The sequence below is a fragment of the Anopheles arabiensis genome, chromosome X (genome assembly GCF_016920715.1).
Source record: "Anopheles arabiensis isolate DONGOLA chromosome X, AaraD3, whole genome shotgun sequence".
Taxonomy (NCBI): domain Eukaryota; kingdom Metazoa; phylum Arthropoda; class Insecta; order Diptera; family Culicidae; genus Anopheles; species Anopheles arabiensis.
The window spans coordinates 7111634-7127875 of NC_053519.1; the positions used below are offsets into that span (position 1 = coordinate 7111634).

The window sequence follows — 16242 nt, forward strand, 5'->3', positions numbered from 1 at the left end:
ATTTTACAGGACTTTTTCTAAATTCCCTTAAACTGGTGTAGTTTAAGGGACGGTTAAGGCTCCAGTTTAAGGGAATTTGCTCGAATTCCCAGTTATTTGTGCTCGAAAATGTCGATTGGGTTGTATAGCAGTTTTTGAGCAGCTATCTAAGTGGGTATAATATACAGGTGGGCTTATGTCAGAAAGTGATATTCAAATTTGGTTATAAAAACATGCTATGAGACCACCGGGACTACATACACTTTGATTCTAAATTCCTTTACCTGATCTCTTTAATGCACCTTGGGATAAGTGTAAACACCACCTTGTTTTGCCATTTTTCGAGCAAGTGCTCGAATCTAATTCTAGCTTTGAGGCGATTCATGGACCCGCTGCGCAAATTCGAGCAGTTTCCAGCGCAGAAAATGTACCAAATTCTGCGCTGGCCAGCGCAGATTTTGGCTGGTCTCCCGCGCTGTTCTTCAGCGATTCCTGCGCTGGGTCGCGCAGTTCGAGCAGTTCGGACAGTTCGGGCGGCGGCGGAGCAAAAAAAAAAACGGTCAAAAAATTTAAAAAAATAATGGCGCCCATTTTTTCGTCCGCTTCTTCTCCCTCCCTCACCCTGGCTTGCCTTACTTGCGCTTCTGCCCGTGCCTTCCGCCGCCAGCTGATTGGGTGTTTGTGGTGTATGCGTTGATTCATATATGTGCATTGCGGTTGTGTATTGTTATTGGTGGGTGTTAGCATTTATTAATTTGTGTGTGACCTTGAGACGCTGTGGGAGAAGCTGGATTGGGATTCAAAGTGTTATCGGTGTATTGATGGTTTATTTTATTTCGTGCCGCTGCTGATGAGACCATTCGATGCCCCTGCCAATTGAGGGTGAAGAAGCCTATTTAAAACAAGCGTAGGAGAACGTCTAACACTAAACTAATATTTTTTAATTTGAACATGTTTGATGCTTCAACGACCTTCTAAGCATTATGTAGCACAGTGTAAAGTGGCAATAATTATTTTTTTAATGTGTCGAAATCTGTCTCGAGTTTTCGGGTCACGACACACACACGCACACACACACACACACAGCGCGGGGAAAGTGACCATTCACTCTATCATGCCGCGATCCCCCACCCCGCCCGACGCTTTGGATGATGATGCGCTATATGATAGCTGATGATAGCGGAAGCGGAGGGGGGTTTGGTGGGGGGGTGCGTTCTGGCGTGCGCGCTTTCGTAGGTGCGTTCTCGCGTGCGCGCGTTCGTAGGTGCCTTAGCGCGTGTGTGTGTGTGTGTGTGTGTGTGTGTGTGTGTGTGTGTGTGTGTGTGTGTGTGTGTGTGTGTGTGTGTGTGTGTGTGTGTGTGTGTGTGTGTGTGTGTGTGTGTGTGTGTGTGTGTGTGTGTGTGTGTGTGTGTGTGTGTGTGTGTGTGTGTGTGTGTGTGTGTGTGTGTGTGTGTGTGTGTGTTAGTTTGCGCGCGCGTGTTTGTGTGTTTGTATGTGTGCGTGCGTTTGGAAACCCCACAACTATTTGATTCTGATGCGTACATTTTCGATTTTCTGGATTTGTTTATTATGGTGCGCGTATGGTGCTGCACCTGTCCGTCGACAATCTGGTGGCTTGTTGGTTTGGAGTCGGTATCATGACGCCGATTGACCGGCAATGCCTTGGAATGGGTTCGGATCGGTAGGTTCATGTTTTGATCGAGTGCATTCCGTGCATTTGTCGCGTCACAGCGGTAGCCCGGCAGCAACAAAGTCAAGACAAACTCTTACCCGGGTGTGGACTGATATGCTAAGTTCTTATTATTATTATAATAATTATTATTATTATTGGCGTAATAGACAACGCGATCATGCCGGCCTTTTCAGGAATTGAGTACCACGTAGCCGGATAGTCACCCCTTGCTACGGCGGACCCACGACGGGCATACAGATGTGCGGAATGATGGCGGTGTCGCGGGCCCGCTCCTATCCAGCGTGCAACTTGTATAATGCCACACTGTCTCCTGCTTGATGCATACGCTGCAGGCAGGGAGAAGGGTGCACCTCCACGATAAAAAAAAACACGGTCATGAACCAGCGGCGGACCTAACGATAGGCGGACTAGGCGGTCGCCGAAGATCTCTAGTCTGTAGTATGCCGTATGTCTACAAGTGGACAGATTATTAGCGACAAGACCCCGGAAAGATGGTCTTCAGGGCTCCGTGGCTGGAGAACCATTTGCACCTACCCTCTCCCCATGGCGACTACAATTTTAGGGCCTGTGACCGATGATCGTAGGGGTCCTCTGGCCACCCCCCCCCCTCATCCGCTGGAAATTTAAGTATACTGTTCAATCTCCCAACAGCTGTGTGCCACTACCCTCTGCTCCCTGCCATCAGTTACCATTGACAGGGACCTCAATTCGTCTTTCCGCCTTTCATTAACACTTTCCTTTCTTTGACCTTCTTTTCGTTCGGAAAAAACACATTTGGCGACAGTTGTGCACACACACGCAGGCTCACACCGATGCGCAGACGGCACAGCATATCTGTGTAATCTACAACATACGAAAGCAAAAGCTTAGTGTAACAAAGTTATGTTTAATGCTTAACACGTTCAGATCGATGACAGGCCCCACTGCCTGCCAGTGAACTTTCCAGCCTGCATTCTAGGTGCTGGTGGAAAGGAAAGTTGATGAAAATCAGCGCCGGGATGAACGTGTTAATGCGAATTAGATTCAGCGCGTTTTACAGCAAACCCTCCAGCGTAAACTAGCGATTGCTTAGTCATTTTTACATTGCAACAATTTAACTTATTGCGATTTTTTGGTTTGATTTGTGAAAATGCAACTTCATCGCCGCAATGTTTGTTAACGGCATTTTTGGCGCCACAACAGCTCGCGAGCATTGACCACACGCGAGAATGAGATAGCGCTAGGGAGGGAAAGAGCACGGACGATGGCTGACAGCGATTGGCCGTCTGACGCACCAACACATTCAAACCTTCGACAGCGCGCTCAGGCGAGGGGTATGAGGCGGAGCCAGGGACGGGCAGCTCGACGAGCTGCTCGACAAATTTGCCGTTGGAGAGAAAGGGAAGGCATGATAAAATTCTCAGAACGCCATAACGCCTTCCGTCGCTTTGCACAGCGGGGAGTGTTTCCATGATTTCAGTCTGCAACTGTCTAACTCCATACAAAAAATAGACTAGAATCGTGAAGGGCCCCATTATTCGCAATGAATGATAAAAACTGGCATATTGCATAGTTTCAGGCGCTCAATAGAAGCGAGCCATTTAGCTTTGATTTGACCTTTTGTTCGTTTTTTAATTGTAAGGTGTAGTTTATTTCATCGCATAAAACTAAATCTTAATATTAAAATACTTCCGATTGCAAACAAATCATCCAAAAATGAGAATGCACTTACAGCAACTCCCCCCACTGTACTGAACGGATAAACTGACTTATCGTGGATCATGCTGCCCGTGCCAGCGTTTCCGATTGGCGGATGATGGCGAATGGTTTTTATCTGTCCCGTCAGCAACCAACGCAACGCCAGAAATGGGTGGGGGGTGTGGCAGCCGGAGGCATTAAACTGTCACTTAATCAACATACCCAGGCAGCGGCGGCTGGCCGCCCGTACGCACTGGCCCGAGCAGAAGTAAGCTCATTATCTGCACCGAAGATTTCTCCGCTAATTAACCCGATAAGCGCGCGAGCGTGGGCGCGGAGAGCCCCTCGTTCCTGCCCTTCGATCGCCCTCTGTCGTGCTGTTGATGTTTCGAAAGTGTTTACAGTCGTTTTAAGTTTTTTTGGTTTGCTTTGCTGTTGCCCTAGCGTGTTGCACGCTGCAATCGTTTGATGTTACACAGGCAGCTGTCCGCAGCTTAAAGCATAATCGGCGTTCGGGAAGGCGGGTTATGGAAAATCAGCTTCCGTTCTTTTTTTTTTGTTTTTGGTTTTCATGCCGTTATCCAAATCCCGTGTGATTTTTTCCTCTCGCGTGCTTCCGACAACTCTCCCTCCCCGTTTGCCAGCACCCCATGTTTAATCCCCGGCCTGACTCACAGGCAAATGCGATTGCGTTATTCGACGACTTCAAATGCCGCCACGGCGTGCCAGCCCCCCAAAAACCCCCATGGTAACGTGTGCCTTGTAAAAAGTGAGGCAAAACATTCCCGCTTCACACTCCAAGCGTGTTCTAGGGTAAAGGCAACAAAAAAGAAAAAAAGGTGAGAGCAAAAGGAAATATAAAACTTCAACACACGGGCCCGCGTTGGTCGTTTTTTTTTGCGCACCGTGCAGAATAATGCGCTTTCCTTCGCATGAATTTGACTCGGCCAAACCGCCGCCGCCCCCTTCGCCGCTGTGCTCAATCCCATCGGCAATGATGGCCCTTTAGATTTTTCATATTAAATTTCAGCCTCCGACGGTGGTGCTTTGTACCCTTCAGCGTGCAAAAGGCGCAACAAAAAAAATTGGAAGCCCGTTTTATGACGAAGCAACATTTCTTGACTGTGCGTTTTTGTTTTGCTCCTGCTCTTGGTCGTACGGGAGGGAGAGGAGTAGTGGTGGGAGCTCGGAATCGGACCTACCTGATTCCGAATCCGTGTTCGGAATCAATTCCGGAGCCGTTTTCGATGCTGGAACCGATTCCGATTCCGGAGCCAATTCCGGAGCCAATTCCGGAGTCGATTCCGGAACCGATTCCGATTTCGGAGTCGATTCCGGAATCAATTCTCGAGCCGATTCCGGAGTCGATTCCGGAACCGATTCTGGAGTCGATTCCAGAGTCGATTCCGGAGCCGATTCCGGAATCAATTCTGGAGCCGATTCCAATTCTGGACTCGATTCCGGAACCAATTCCGGATTCGAATCCGATTCCGGAGCCGATTCCGGAATCGATTCCGGAAACTGATTCCGGACCTACCATCCGGAATCGATTCCAGAAAACTGCGTAGCTAGCCGGAATCGATTCCGACAAAAACTTCATTTTTCCCATCACTAGAGAGGAGCTAAGCTGTAGCAAACATACACACACACACACACACTGGAAGGGCACACAGGAATTGGTGAGATTGGGTAACATTTCTTTCCATTTCTCACTCAATTGAATGTTTAATGTAGCGTGGATTGTGTGTGGGCGCACGTGTGTGTGTGTGTGTGCATGAGTGCGTACGTTGGCGATTCTAAGCAGAACCCGAAAAGCGACGGAACAGCCTCTTGTGGGGAACAGCCCAAGGAGCCAGACACACACGACACGCGGGATTGCATACGTCGCAGGCGCTTATAAAAGTCTACATGCGCGGCGCGGGGTCATTCGGGGAGGTTAGCAAGGCTGTATAAATTCGCCCTCCCCCCCCCCCCCCCCCCACACTCGGCATTCGCCCTGTCGATGACCCCGGCCGGGCAGGGCCAGGAGCCGGCGTTAGGGGGTAATAAATTGTCGAAGCCAAGAGCAAAACAAAAAAACACAAAAAGGCTGCGTGGTTTCACGTGCTTGCACGATGAACTTCTGATGGCATTCCCGGGCGCCAAGGTGAATGTCGTAAAGTGTGCCACCCAATGGCGAATCATTGCGCGCATCATTTTCTCACCCTTTTCGGACAGTTTTTGGAGCAACGCTTTGCCACCATTCCTTCTTCAAGAGCTTTTAGTGCGCTGCTAGCATGTTAGATTATTATTTTTTATCGAGCAAACCACCCTGCTGCTCCCCGCGCTTTCCATTTTAAGGTTTTACAACCGTCTTAGGAAAAAAAAGGAAACCAAACAACTAACCCAAAAAAAAAAAACCCATTCTGTTCTCGATTGCTCGATTTGCTACGGGATTGCGGACGTGCGACAGTTCGCCGCTTGGTGCCAACTGCTGCTGCTGCTGATCGTTTGCTATAACCCGTCTTTCTCTCTGTCTCTCTCCTCATATTGCATCAATTTGGTCCGTTCCGTTCCCGTCGCCCGCACTCCAAAATATGTTAAATCGGGTGTCACAAACAGTGCGCGTCCCGAATGGACTAGGAAAAAAAAAAAAGAACAGGAAAAATCGACACCTTACCCCAGCTTACCATTTCTTGGTTTCTTGGTCGCCGTAACACACTGCGCATCGTTGCCAACCGACCACCGACACTGCTGCGGTTGTGTGTGTGTGTGTGCATGATTTGCATTCCCCAGTTTATGCAGTTTTGGAGCCCACATCAGCAGCAGCAGCAGCAGCAGCAGTAGTTTCGCACCTGTTTTGCATCGCCGGCGTCTGCCTGTGTGTAGGGTCCGCTGCCGCTGTGATATGGTAATCTTTTACAATTCGAAAGCACCCCGTCAGGGCCCCCTGTGCTCCCCCCCTCCCCTCCGAGACGCAGCCAACAATTGTTACGGGTGCGTTACGACGCACGACGGGCGGCAGGCGACGAACCTGCACGCCAAGACGTGCCTCGCGGCAAGTGCCGCCAACCCTGCCGAGGCCAACAGCGAGTGGTCCCTATTATGTGGGTGTGTGTGTGTGTGTGTGTGTGTGTGTGTGTTAGTGCTGCATACACAGCACCATACTGGCTAAAATGCAAAATGCGATTTCGATCTTGCTCGCTCGCTCGGCGGCAAGATGACTTCCTAACTGCTGCCACTTCTTGCACTGAGCGCTGTTCATTTGCATTCCGAGTAAGCGTTTTACGTGCCATTTTGTAATTTTAAAACGAAAGTGCTCTCGCCTCTTTTCTGTCCAAGGGGGGGAGGGGGGGGCGGTTGGGAAGCATTTTTCGCCTGCGCCGTTGAGAAGGTGTGAATACTGCTCGAGTTTTTTGTTGTTTCGTTGCTTCTAGTTTGGCACCCTCTCTTGTAACGCGTAGCGGTGTGCCCGTGTTGAGCGCTTTCGAGCCAAATTACGCGGTCCGCCGCCTGCCAGGAAGGTTTACCATACCGTACCCCCAAGTGCTTGTTGCCCTTGGCCCCACTGGTACCATCGCTTTCAATTGCCATAAATCCCACGGTTTCTTTTTCTCAGAGTTCTCAGTTTAGTTCCCTTGCAAAAAAAAGAAGAAGAAGCTAGAAATGGAAAATTGACACCCCATGGTCTCGTGGGGGTCTGGAAGGAGAATGGAGTAGGGGGAGGGGGAGGGGGAAGGTGGAGAGACTTTACGCGCATCTCTAATGCTGACAAACGATACGCCGTTTGCTTCGGCCGCCGTTTGGATCGAACTGCTCGCTTGACATCGCGCTGAAATTTCCCGGGGAAATTCCGTCCAACAGCACACACACACACACACACACACACACACACACACGCATACACACAATCTTGCTCATAGGTAGAACAGGACCATGTAGGATGCGAAAGACGCCCGGTCCCAATGATCCCCGATGCATCACGCTAGTAAATTGCAATTAATTTCCGTCCCCCGCTTATCGCTGCCACGGCCACCACGGTCGGTTATATTGGGTATTTGTGGGAGGGAAGAAGGCAGAAGGGTAGCAGGCAGTTCACGAGAAAGATCAGTTGTGTCTATTATGAGGATTTAGCTGGCAAAAGCTTCGCGATCCGTTGTGTGCTGGGTGTATCTGTGTGGGTTGATCGGTAAGCGGCCCCGGTAAGCGCCTAACAGTATGCAATTTGCCGCACAAAATGTCTTTTATCAGGCGGTTTATCCTTCGGTGGCCTCGTCCAGCGTCTGGAGGAATGCAATTGAAGCGATTCTTTGATATTTGTGAACAATTTTGGTAAACACCAAATTTTATTACAAGAAAAGGATGAAAATGAAGAAACTGGTTTGCAGAAAGCATCAGAAAAGTCCCAAAAATTTTATGTAACAGGGTTTTCCAGGGGTTCTCATAGTTGTGGAACACTTCCTTGACCTTTTCTAATGGGAAGTGAACTTCATAAGTTGATAGTTGGACTCTATGGAATCCTTTTTTTCCATCCATGGAAAGTCAAGTTAGATTTGTTCAACAAGGATGCTATAGAGACCAATTCCTATTGCATTAAGTTCATTTCACGTAAGAAAGAGTCAATCAAGTGTCCCAAGGCTGTTAGAGCTCCTGGAAACCAATGTATATTAAAAATATTAAATTTATTTATAAAAAAAAATAGAACAAACTGTAAACTGTGTTTGATATTAACGTCAAAATTGTAAAGTATGAATCATAATTTTGATTTTTTTTGTCTAAAAGATACTTCAAATCAAACAAAGCATTAGGGAAAACAGATAATATTATTTCATGGAGCAATAAATAGAAACCGTTCGGCGCATCTGTTCCCCTTCCCAAGCCCTGCACAGCGCCTGCCGAGATGTAATCTTTACTTATCGCCCTTAAAGATTAAGCGTTCTCCATAGAAATGCATGCATATTTGCTTTAGCTCAGTCGGTACACTTTTCGGTACACCTCGCTGTTCCCGGTTAAGCGCAGTTTTCCATAACGACTTCACTACTACTGCCCCAAAACACTCCCTGGTGGCAGGAAAAGCTCGCACGACGGGAGTGCATATGCATACGGGAAATCCGTGCCCGTGGTGGCCTGAGGGAAGGAAAGCAACAAGAAGAGGTCAACAAATAAACACAAACGCTTTTCAAAATCAACCTCCGAAAGCGACCGCACCAGGCGACGACCGTGAAGTGAAGATAGTGCGAATGTGCTTTTGTGAACTTTTGCAAAGCACTTCTCCCTACATACACACACACACACACACACACACACACACACACACACACACAGACTGACACTGACTAACAAAACACCAAACGGTCCGACTGTGCTGCCTTTCGAGCGGGAGGGTGGCAGTAATGATTCTCGTTAGCGGGATTCTTCAAACGATAAAACTTCAGCTGGGAGTTGTTTTCCGTTTTCTTTTCTATTTTTTTTTTTTGCTGTTGTTGTTGTTGCCACAACTGCACAAAGGTTCATCCGACGACGACGACGCCGACGACACATTCCATTTCATTTGGTTTTGGAAGGTTGACGCGCGTGATTGTGCACGCTTGCGTGGGTGCAGGGCGCACTTTGCCCCGTTGCGATTGGCTCGCTTCGTCCGCTTCTTGCCGAGCTTTGCCCCATTATCTTAGAACAATCAGCATTCTCGCCCTCACTTTGGCTGTGTGTGCGGGCGTTTCACGAGCTTTAAACTTCAGTAAAAGGGTCCGTTTTTGCATGTTGGTAGGTGGGAGCGATGGGTGAGACGAATTTTACTGTCAGCAAGGCGCGAGCAATTTCGTCAGTCAGCTCGATGGATGGACGGTCGCAAGCGAGCTGATTTGAACCGGGGCGGGCGAATAGCGCACGGTCGGGACAGGTTTCAAATAATGCCGGCGAAGGGCTCTGGGAGGGAACGTTAAAACTCGCCCACCATTCATGACAAGGTTGAATCAGGAGGAGTCAGTTGGAAAAAAGGAGTCTAAAAAGAGAGATGCTCACGCGCTGTTTCTTTTTTTTTTTTTTGAAGCAGAAAAAGGGGCAAAAACGATGCGAAATCCCTCCCCACCGGTGGACGGGTACGATGTGTGTGCGATTAGATTATTACTGCTTCGCGCTACTTTGCCTCACAGGCGCCTTGGTCTTCTTTGGTGCGTTTGTTGCTGCTCGCACGCTCTGTGTGAAGTATGTGAAGGATCTTTTCACAGCACGCTGGTAGCCGTTTTCAGGGGAAGTGCGCGCGCGGGCGTGTTTGACGCCTGAAAGGTATGCAAACATTTTCGCAAAGCTATCAAAGCGCTTCCAGGAAATGGGTACGGGCGTGTGTTTGCTTTCGTTTCTTTTCTTTTTGTCATCCGATATTACACCAAGGTGGGAGTGGAGTTAACAGGGAGAGAGAGAGCGAGAGAGAGAGAGAGAGAGAGAGAAGGAGAAAAAGCAATAGAAAGAGAAGAAAGCGGGAAACATTCCAGCCTGGGAATGAAACGATTCGGAAATAACAAAAATCTTCACCAGCGTCTCAGCCGTTGCGATTTTTACTGACGTTCGACAATTTTTATTCCCTCCCCCCCCTCCCCCCCCCCCCCGGCTTGTATGCTGGTTTGCTGTTGCTGCCACCGAGCGGGGAATTCATTACACATTCAAAACGGGGCACAAATAACGCAGCTAACAGTGCGGCAAGCTCCATTACGTGTCGTCGGGAGTGGCAACAACGCGACAAAAAAAAAGAAGGAAATCGAAATAATAACACATCCGAGGGTTTCGGGTAGCGAGAGGCGGCACAGGAGCGCGCACACACACACACACACAAAAGCATTCCCACAATTGCCGCCAAAGTGTACGAGTGGGCGCGCGCGGCCGCCATAAATTCCGCTCCGGCTGCCAAAATACCCTTCCCTGCGGTTCTCTCTCTCTTCTTTGATTCACAATTTTTGAAGAAAGTTAAGATTGTCTTGCACCCTGTCGCAAACGGCAGCGACGGGTCCGCTCCATTTATAGGCACAGGCTAAACATGTACCGAGATTTTGGGTCCCCCACGCACTACCCCACATTATTAGCCAAAGTCGGTAAACAAACTCATTAAAATGGCGGTGCAAAGTGGCCCGGTTCTGGCGGGGAGGGGGATCAATTTCCCCCCCAGCACCGTATCCGGGATCGTTTTTCGCAATTCGCACACGCGGATATTGCATACATCGCAGGCGATAAAAGTGACGCTACCACATGTTTTGGGGGGGGGGGGGGGGCGGTATGGAATATTTTCCTTCATTTTCCCCTCCAAGCTTTACGATGCAAAAGGGGGGGGGGCGAGAGTGCGCGTGTATCGCGGGAGGGACGTTTGGTTTTATGGCTGGATTGTATATTTTCCAAGCAAATAATATGCGCTACGAGCGCGCACCCGCACAGTGGATAATTTGATGGTGCAGCAATGCGGGGAGGAATACTTATTATTTCGTTGACACTGCATCAACTGTACAACAAAGTAAAACATTAAAACTTTAGTTCATTGATGGCAAATAGTTGGGTTTGGGGCGAAGCGAGCTACTATTATTCCAATGTTAGACTGGAATTTCTAGTTATACAGGAGTTTTCCAAGCTTTTTTTTTATTGATTCTCGATAACTTTTGCATGTTTCCCGCAGTTTTTTTTTTGAACTTTTCCATGATTTATTCAACGGTTTTTCAGTTTTTTTTTTTATAAATGGGGGTTGATTTCCAAGGAAATGATTCCAATGAATTGAGCCAACGATTCAAAAATAAATGGAAAACTGGCAACAAATCGTAAGACAACCAACGAAAAAATCCCGGGATACCCTAAAATGTTTCATATTTTTTTTTTAAGTTAGTTTGTTCTGTGAGGAATGTTTTCTATAATGTATTGAAAATTTTATGTTTTTATTTATTTTATGTTTTTTTTTAAATTATTTTATCCACCGGGTACTCGCCGAGTTATTATGTTGTCTGGATATTCGGTAATATTATCTTTTTTTCATTATTTATTATTTGGTTTATTTATTTCCTCTTTCTCTGCTTTATTTTTCTTTTATTATTATTATTATTATTATTATTATTATTATTATTATTATTATTATTATTATTATTATTATTATTATTATTATTATTATTATTAGTATTATTGATATTTTTATTATTGTTGTTGTTTTCTTTTATTCTATTTTTTAATCATTGTTGTTATTATCATTATTTTTATTATATTTATCACTTTTTCATTATTATCATTATTAATATTATTATAATTATTATTATTATAATTATTATTATTATTATTATTATTATTATTATTATTTTTATTATTATTATTATTATTATTATTATTATTATTATTATTACTATTATTATTTTTATTATTATTTTTATTATTATTATTATTTCTATTATTATTATTATTATTACTTTTATTATTTTTATTATTATTATTATTATTATTATTATTATTATTATTCGTATTTTTCTTATTATTATTATTATTGTTATTGTTGTTATTAGTTTATAGTTTTTTTTATATTTTGTGATATTTCTATGAACAGTTTGATTTAATTTAGCAAATAATGAATTAATTTAATTAATTTAAATTCGATAAATTCATTAAACGAGTTGGATACACTTGTTTTGGAGTGAAAATAAAATTTGACTTGAGTCTGATTAAACAACATATTCTGAGGGCTTTTTTGCTTTATTAGCGTTCAAAAAAAAAAAAACAATGTTACTGCTACTTGAACTCCTTTAATTTTTATAATAACTCAATATTTATTTATTTATTATTATTTAATATTTTTTCTACACTATTATGATAGCATTGCACTCATAGTTTCTATTTTTTCCCAGTGACCATTGTGCGGTGCCCGGTGCGGTCCTTCGCTATTGATCCCATTGCGGGGGGAAGGGACGATTTCCGTTCGCACCACCATCACTGGGGGCAGAACGATCGTAAAGCAAAGTATTATTTACAGCGATTTGCTTCGTGTGACCTAGGAGGCCGTGGGGCCGCCGCAAGACATTGAGCAATCGCTTCGCATCATCGACAGCTTACGATCATCACAGCGCGAATCTTTCGTCCGTGCTGCCGCCGTCGTTATTGTGCCGCCGGTGCGAATTGCTTTGAGTGTGGCGAAGATTCGCACCGCGTGTTTTTGGGGGAGGAAGGGGCACTTTGCGGGAGTATTACTGCAGGGTGGAGGACGGGAACAAGCGCTAGGGAAAATAAATAAACATTTCACATTGTTTAAATAAGAACGTTTCACCGCAACTTCGCGGTAGCACCGCACACGGGGCCAAACGGGGCGAGAATTAAAGTTAAATAATAATTCAAATCGTGTCCAAAACCACACAACACGACATTCCACTAACCCGCTGGCGGCAATAGTAGTCAAATAGAGGGATTTTTTTGTTGTTGGTATGTTTGTGTGTGCAACACCATCAATGCGGATGCAAACAGGGGGCGAAAAAAAAAACAACAACTACCGCAAACAAACACACTTCCGCCTGCGTGCAGGAGTGCAGTTAGTGCCGGTGCAGGAAACAAAAAAAAAACACAAGCAAACAAACACACTCCGCCTGCGTGCGGTAGTAGCCGGTGCAGCAAAAGCCCCCCTGTGCGCATAAAATATAAATGAAAATATTAAATTTGAAAGTAAAACAACAAACAACCAGCCAGCCAGCGTACCAGTAATAAACAGACGCGGCACAGGTGCGACCGGGGTTTGGGACCGTACGCAAACAGGCGCGCCCCTGAAAGGTAGGCACACCGCAAACCGCCCCCAAGGCACGGGCTCGATAGCGCGCGAGCGCTCGCTCTCGGGAGCTGCAAAAACAGCTGCAGCACGCTGCAGGTCGCGCAGGAAAATATCCATCTTCATTTTATTTGTTTTGTCGCATCCGATTTGATTCCATCCTGCCGCTTTTTCTAACCACGAATCCAGGGGGTGGAGGACGCTCGAACACGCGGAATCATTTTATTTTCGCCCCTCATTCCAATTATTAAGCCAAACCAGGGGCTCTGCTTGCTGTGGTGTTGTGTATTGTTTTTTTTTTGCTTCTCCACTTTGGGTTATTATTTGCATCCTTTTCCGACATGTGTGTCCGTGTGTGTGTGTGTGTGTGTGTGTTGGTGATTTATTTGGCAGCAAAAAAAGCATAAACGATACACACAATGTTCTCATACGCGCTCGCACGCTACCAATTTTGAATCTCAAACACACACCCACTTTATTATCATTCATAATAGTGACTTTGCGAGCATCCTCCCGCGTCCACAAACTTTACGATCGAGCGCACGGCACTCCCGCCGGCTGTTGGGTAAAATCGCTGAAATATAATAACCATAAAAGAGTGTCACAAAGTACAGTCAAGGCAACAACCAAAAAAAAGGAACACAAACGACCCAAAAACAGAATAAAAAAACCCTTGCGTCAAACTCACCGACCGCGCTGCACAGAGCCGTTTATCATTGCAACTTGTCGTAAGGCTTACATGCATAATTTATGTAATTTGTACGAGCCGACGTGGGCGTGGTGCGTTCCGAAACGGGAGGCAGCGGCTCGAACGCTTTTCAATTCCACAGACAATCGACACAAATCGACGAACCGGGCGAAAACGAACGCAACCCATTTAAACGACCGGCACCGCGCGGTGACGACAGTAGTGGACCAACAACCCCAAACAAAAAAAAAAAAACAGCCACCCTCACGGTGATCTGACCCTGACTTGGTACGGTTTGGCACACCGTTGCGCGGGAAATAACCTTTCCCCGGGCCTGGAGTTGTTATTTTTCCTCCGCCGGATAATGAAGGGAAGTACCGGGCTGTGCGTGTGCAGTGCTCAACGATGCATGTTAATAAACCCTTTCCCCCCGCTCCCGGGGAGTTCGGTGTATTTCGGTAGTGGTTTTTCTTTATGCTGCATGGGCAGAAAAATGAAAAATGGACTGGCGAGAGTCGTTAATCAGTGATATTCGTACTGGGATGAAATTTGTGCCGGGGAAGAAAAAAACATCGCACCAGGCAACTATGAGGCTTACGTAAGAGCCTGTGAGTGTGTGTGTGTGTGTGTGCGTACGGCAAGGACAATCATTAATAAAAGATTTTTTGGATGATTAATTGGAAGCGATTGGGGATTTCGTAGCAAGCGATGCGTGTAAAGTAATAACAGTGCGAAAACCATTGAGCAAATTTGACTCCGGGTTGTGTGTAAAACTTTAATAATTCGGCGCGTTTTGGCACCATTTGCTTAATTTTTTGGTAAATTTTTAGCATAAGGGTCATCCATAAGTTACGTAACGCTTGTTTACGAGCATAGGAAGACTCCTCTTCTTATAAAAAAATACGTTTTTTGCCATAATTTGTATTTTTGTTTTTGTGTATTTTTTTTATCAAATGGGTCATCCATAAGTTACGTAACGCCTGGTAAAGAAAATAGGAGGTCTCCTCTTCTTTTCTTAGTGTAGCAAAGGTGTAGTAGTACATTTCGAAGGTATTCTGCGAGCGTTACGTAATGTATGGATATGGAAAAAAGTCAATTTTGGTAAATTGAAGAGGCAGCGAGCGCAACGAGACTGTCAAAAAGTGTTGGATTTTTCGGCTTTTATGCGTTAAGTCAAATTATTTCAAAACAAGGAAAAATAAATCATATTTTAAATGCAATATAGTGTAATATTAAAAACATGTTCTTTGGGACTCTTTATATTCGTTACAAAATGGTTGTACCACATCAACTGTCATTTTTGCTCAATGAAAAAAAAAAAACTCTTTTGAAGATACAAAACATGTGCAGAGTACCAGAGTTATTGGTTAAACTGAACCTAAATTAATAATTAATAATTTCGCATAAATAATATTGAAAAAAGAGGAAACTGTTCCATGCGCATGGCAACAGGAAATGTGTAAAAGCTCGCTGTAGTACATCGCCCAATCGCCACTTGGCAAAAAACATATTTCGCAACATGCCTGCCTGTTCCCTGGTGCGGGTACTTCAGCTTTCGATGCGATACTTCAAGTGGCATCGCGAGTGGACGTCACCGTCACACGCCATTATGCGCGAAAATGCAATCGACAGGCATTTTATACCGCCCACATACGGCCCAACTCGAAAGGAGAGTGAAGCATGTTGTTGGGCATTTTCCAAACCGATAGCAGCAGCAGTGCAGCTAAATGATTAATTCCTGCTTGAGCACGTTTCGCTGTGCGCGGGGTTTGAGCAGGACCTTTACAATTTCACCCACACACACACACACTCCCGGGAGAAAAAGAGATGTTCCTCCGGCCGTGCATACTTAAACACGGGCTTGCTGAGTGTCGGGTGGGAACGGCTGGTAGAAGAAACACTGGAGACACTGGTGACTCACCCCCGTTGCTGACCGGCCGCCGACGGGCAGCAGCGTTCACTGGCTGTATCGCTTCAATCGTCTGCAGGACCACGGCCACCTCCACCACTGCCGTGAGCGCTACCAGGAAGGTGGCATAGAAAATTATCACCAGCAGCACACCGGCACGAGCACGACGGGACGACCGTCAGAAGAAGCTGTTTGGAAAGGCAACACACGCTAGCCGACCTACCTGGAACGGAAGAAATGGGAACGGAAAGTAGGGAAATGGAGGTGCGAGAGAGTGCAGCAGGTCATAAAATGAAGGATGATGCGCGCAGGAGCAGGGTGAGAGAACAGAGAGAGAGAGAGAGAGAGAGAGAGAGAGAGAGAGAGAGAAAGGGAAAAGAAAAGATCCGGTTAGTATTCAGCAGTTTCCGGGGCTGGGGTTTATTTTTTGTTTTTATATTTGTGGCTTTAGTTTGCTGGAGGTTTTGGAAAGGGATAATTGTACCCATTACAACCGAAAACTCGCTGGCACAACAAAACTCGTCCGCCCCTTTTCAACCTGCTTAAACAAA

At 45.9% G+C, this 16242-nt stretch overlaps 1 protein-coding gene across 12 annotated transcripts in view; it reads right to left on the bottom strand.

The window, feature by feature from the left end:
* LOC120905558 overlaps positions 1 to 16242 on the bottom strand; it is a 143554-nt gene that overhangs the window by 83966 nt on the left and 43346 nt on the right. Inside the window, exon 1 of one of the 12 annotated variants that reach the window (XM_040316462.1) lies at positions 15704 to 15862. The exons of the other annotated variants lie outside the window; for them this stretch is intronic. The gene's annotated coding sequence lies outside the window, so the exon portion shown is untranslated. Of the gene's footprint in view, positions 1 to 15703; positions 15863 to 16242 lie in introns of those variants that run through there. 12 annotated transcript variants of the gene reach the window in all.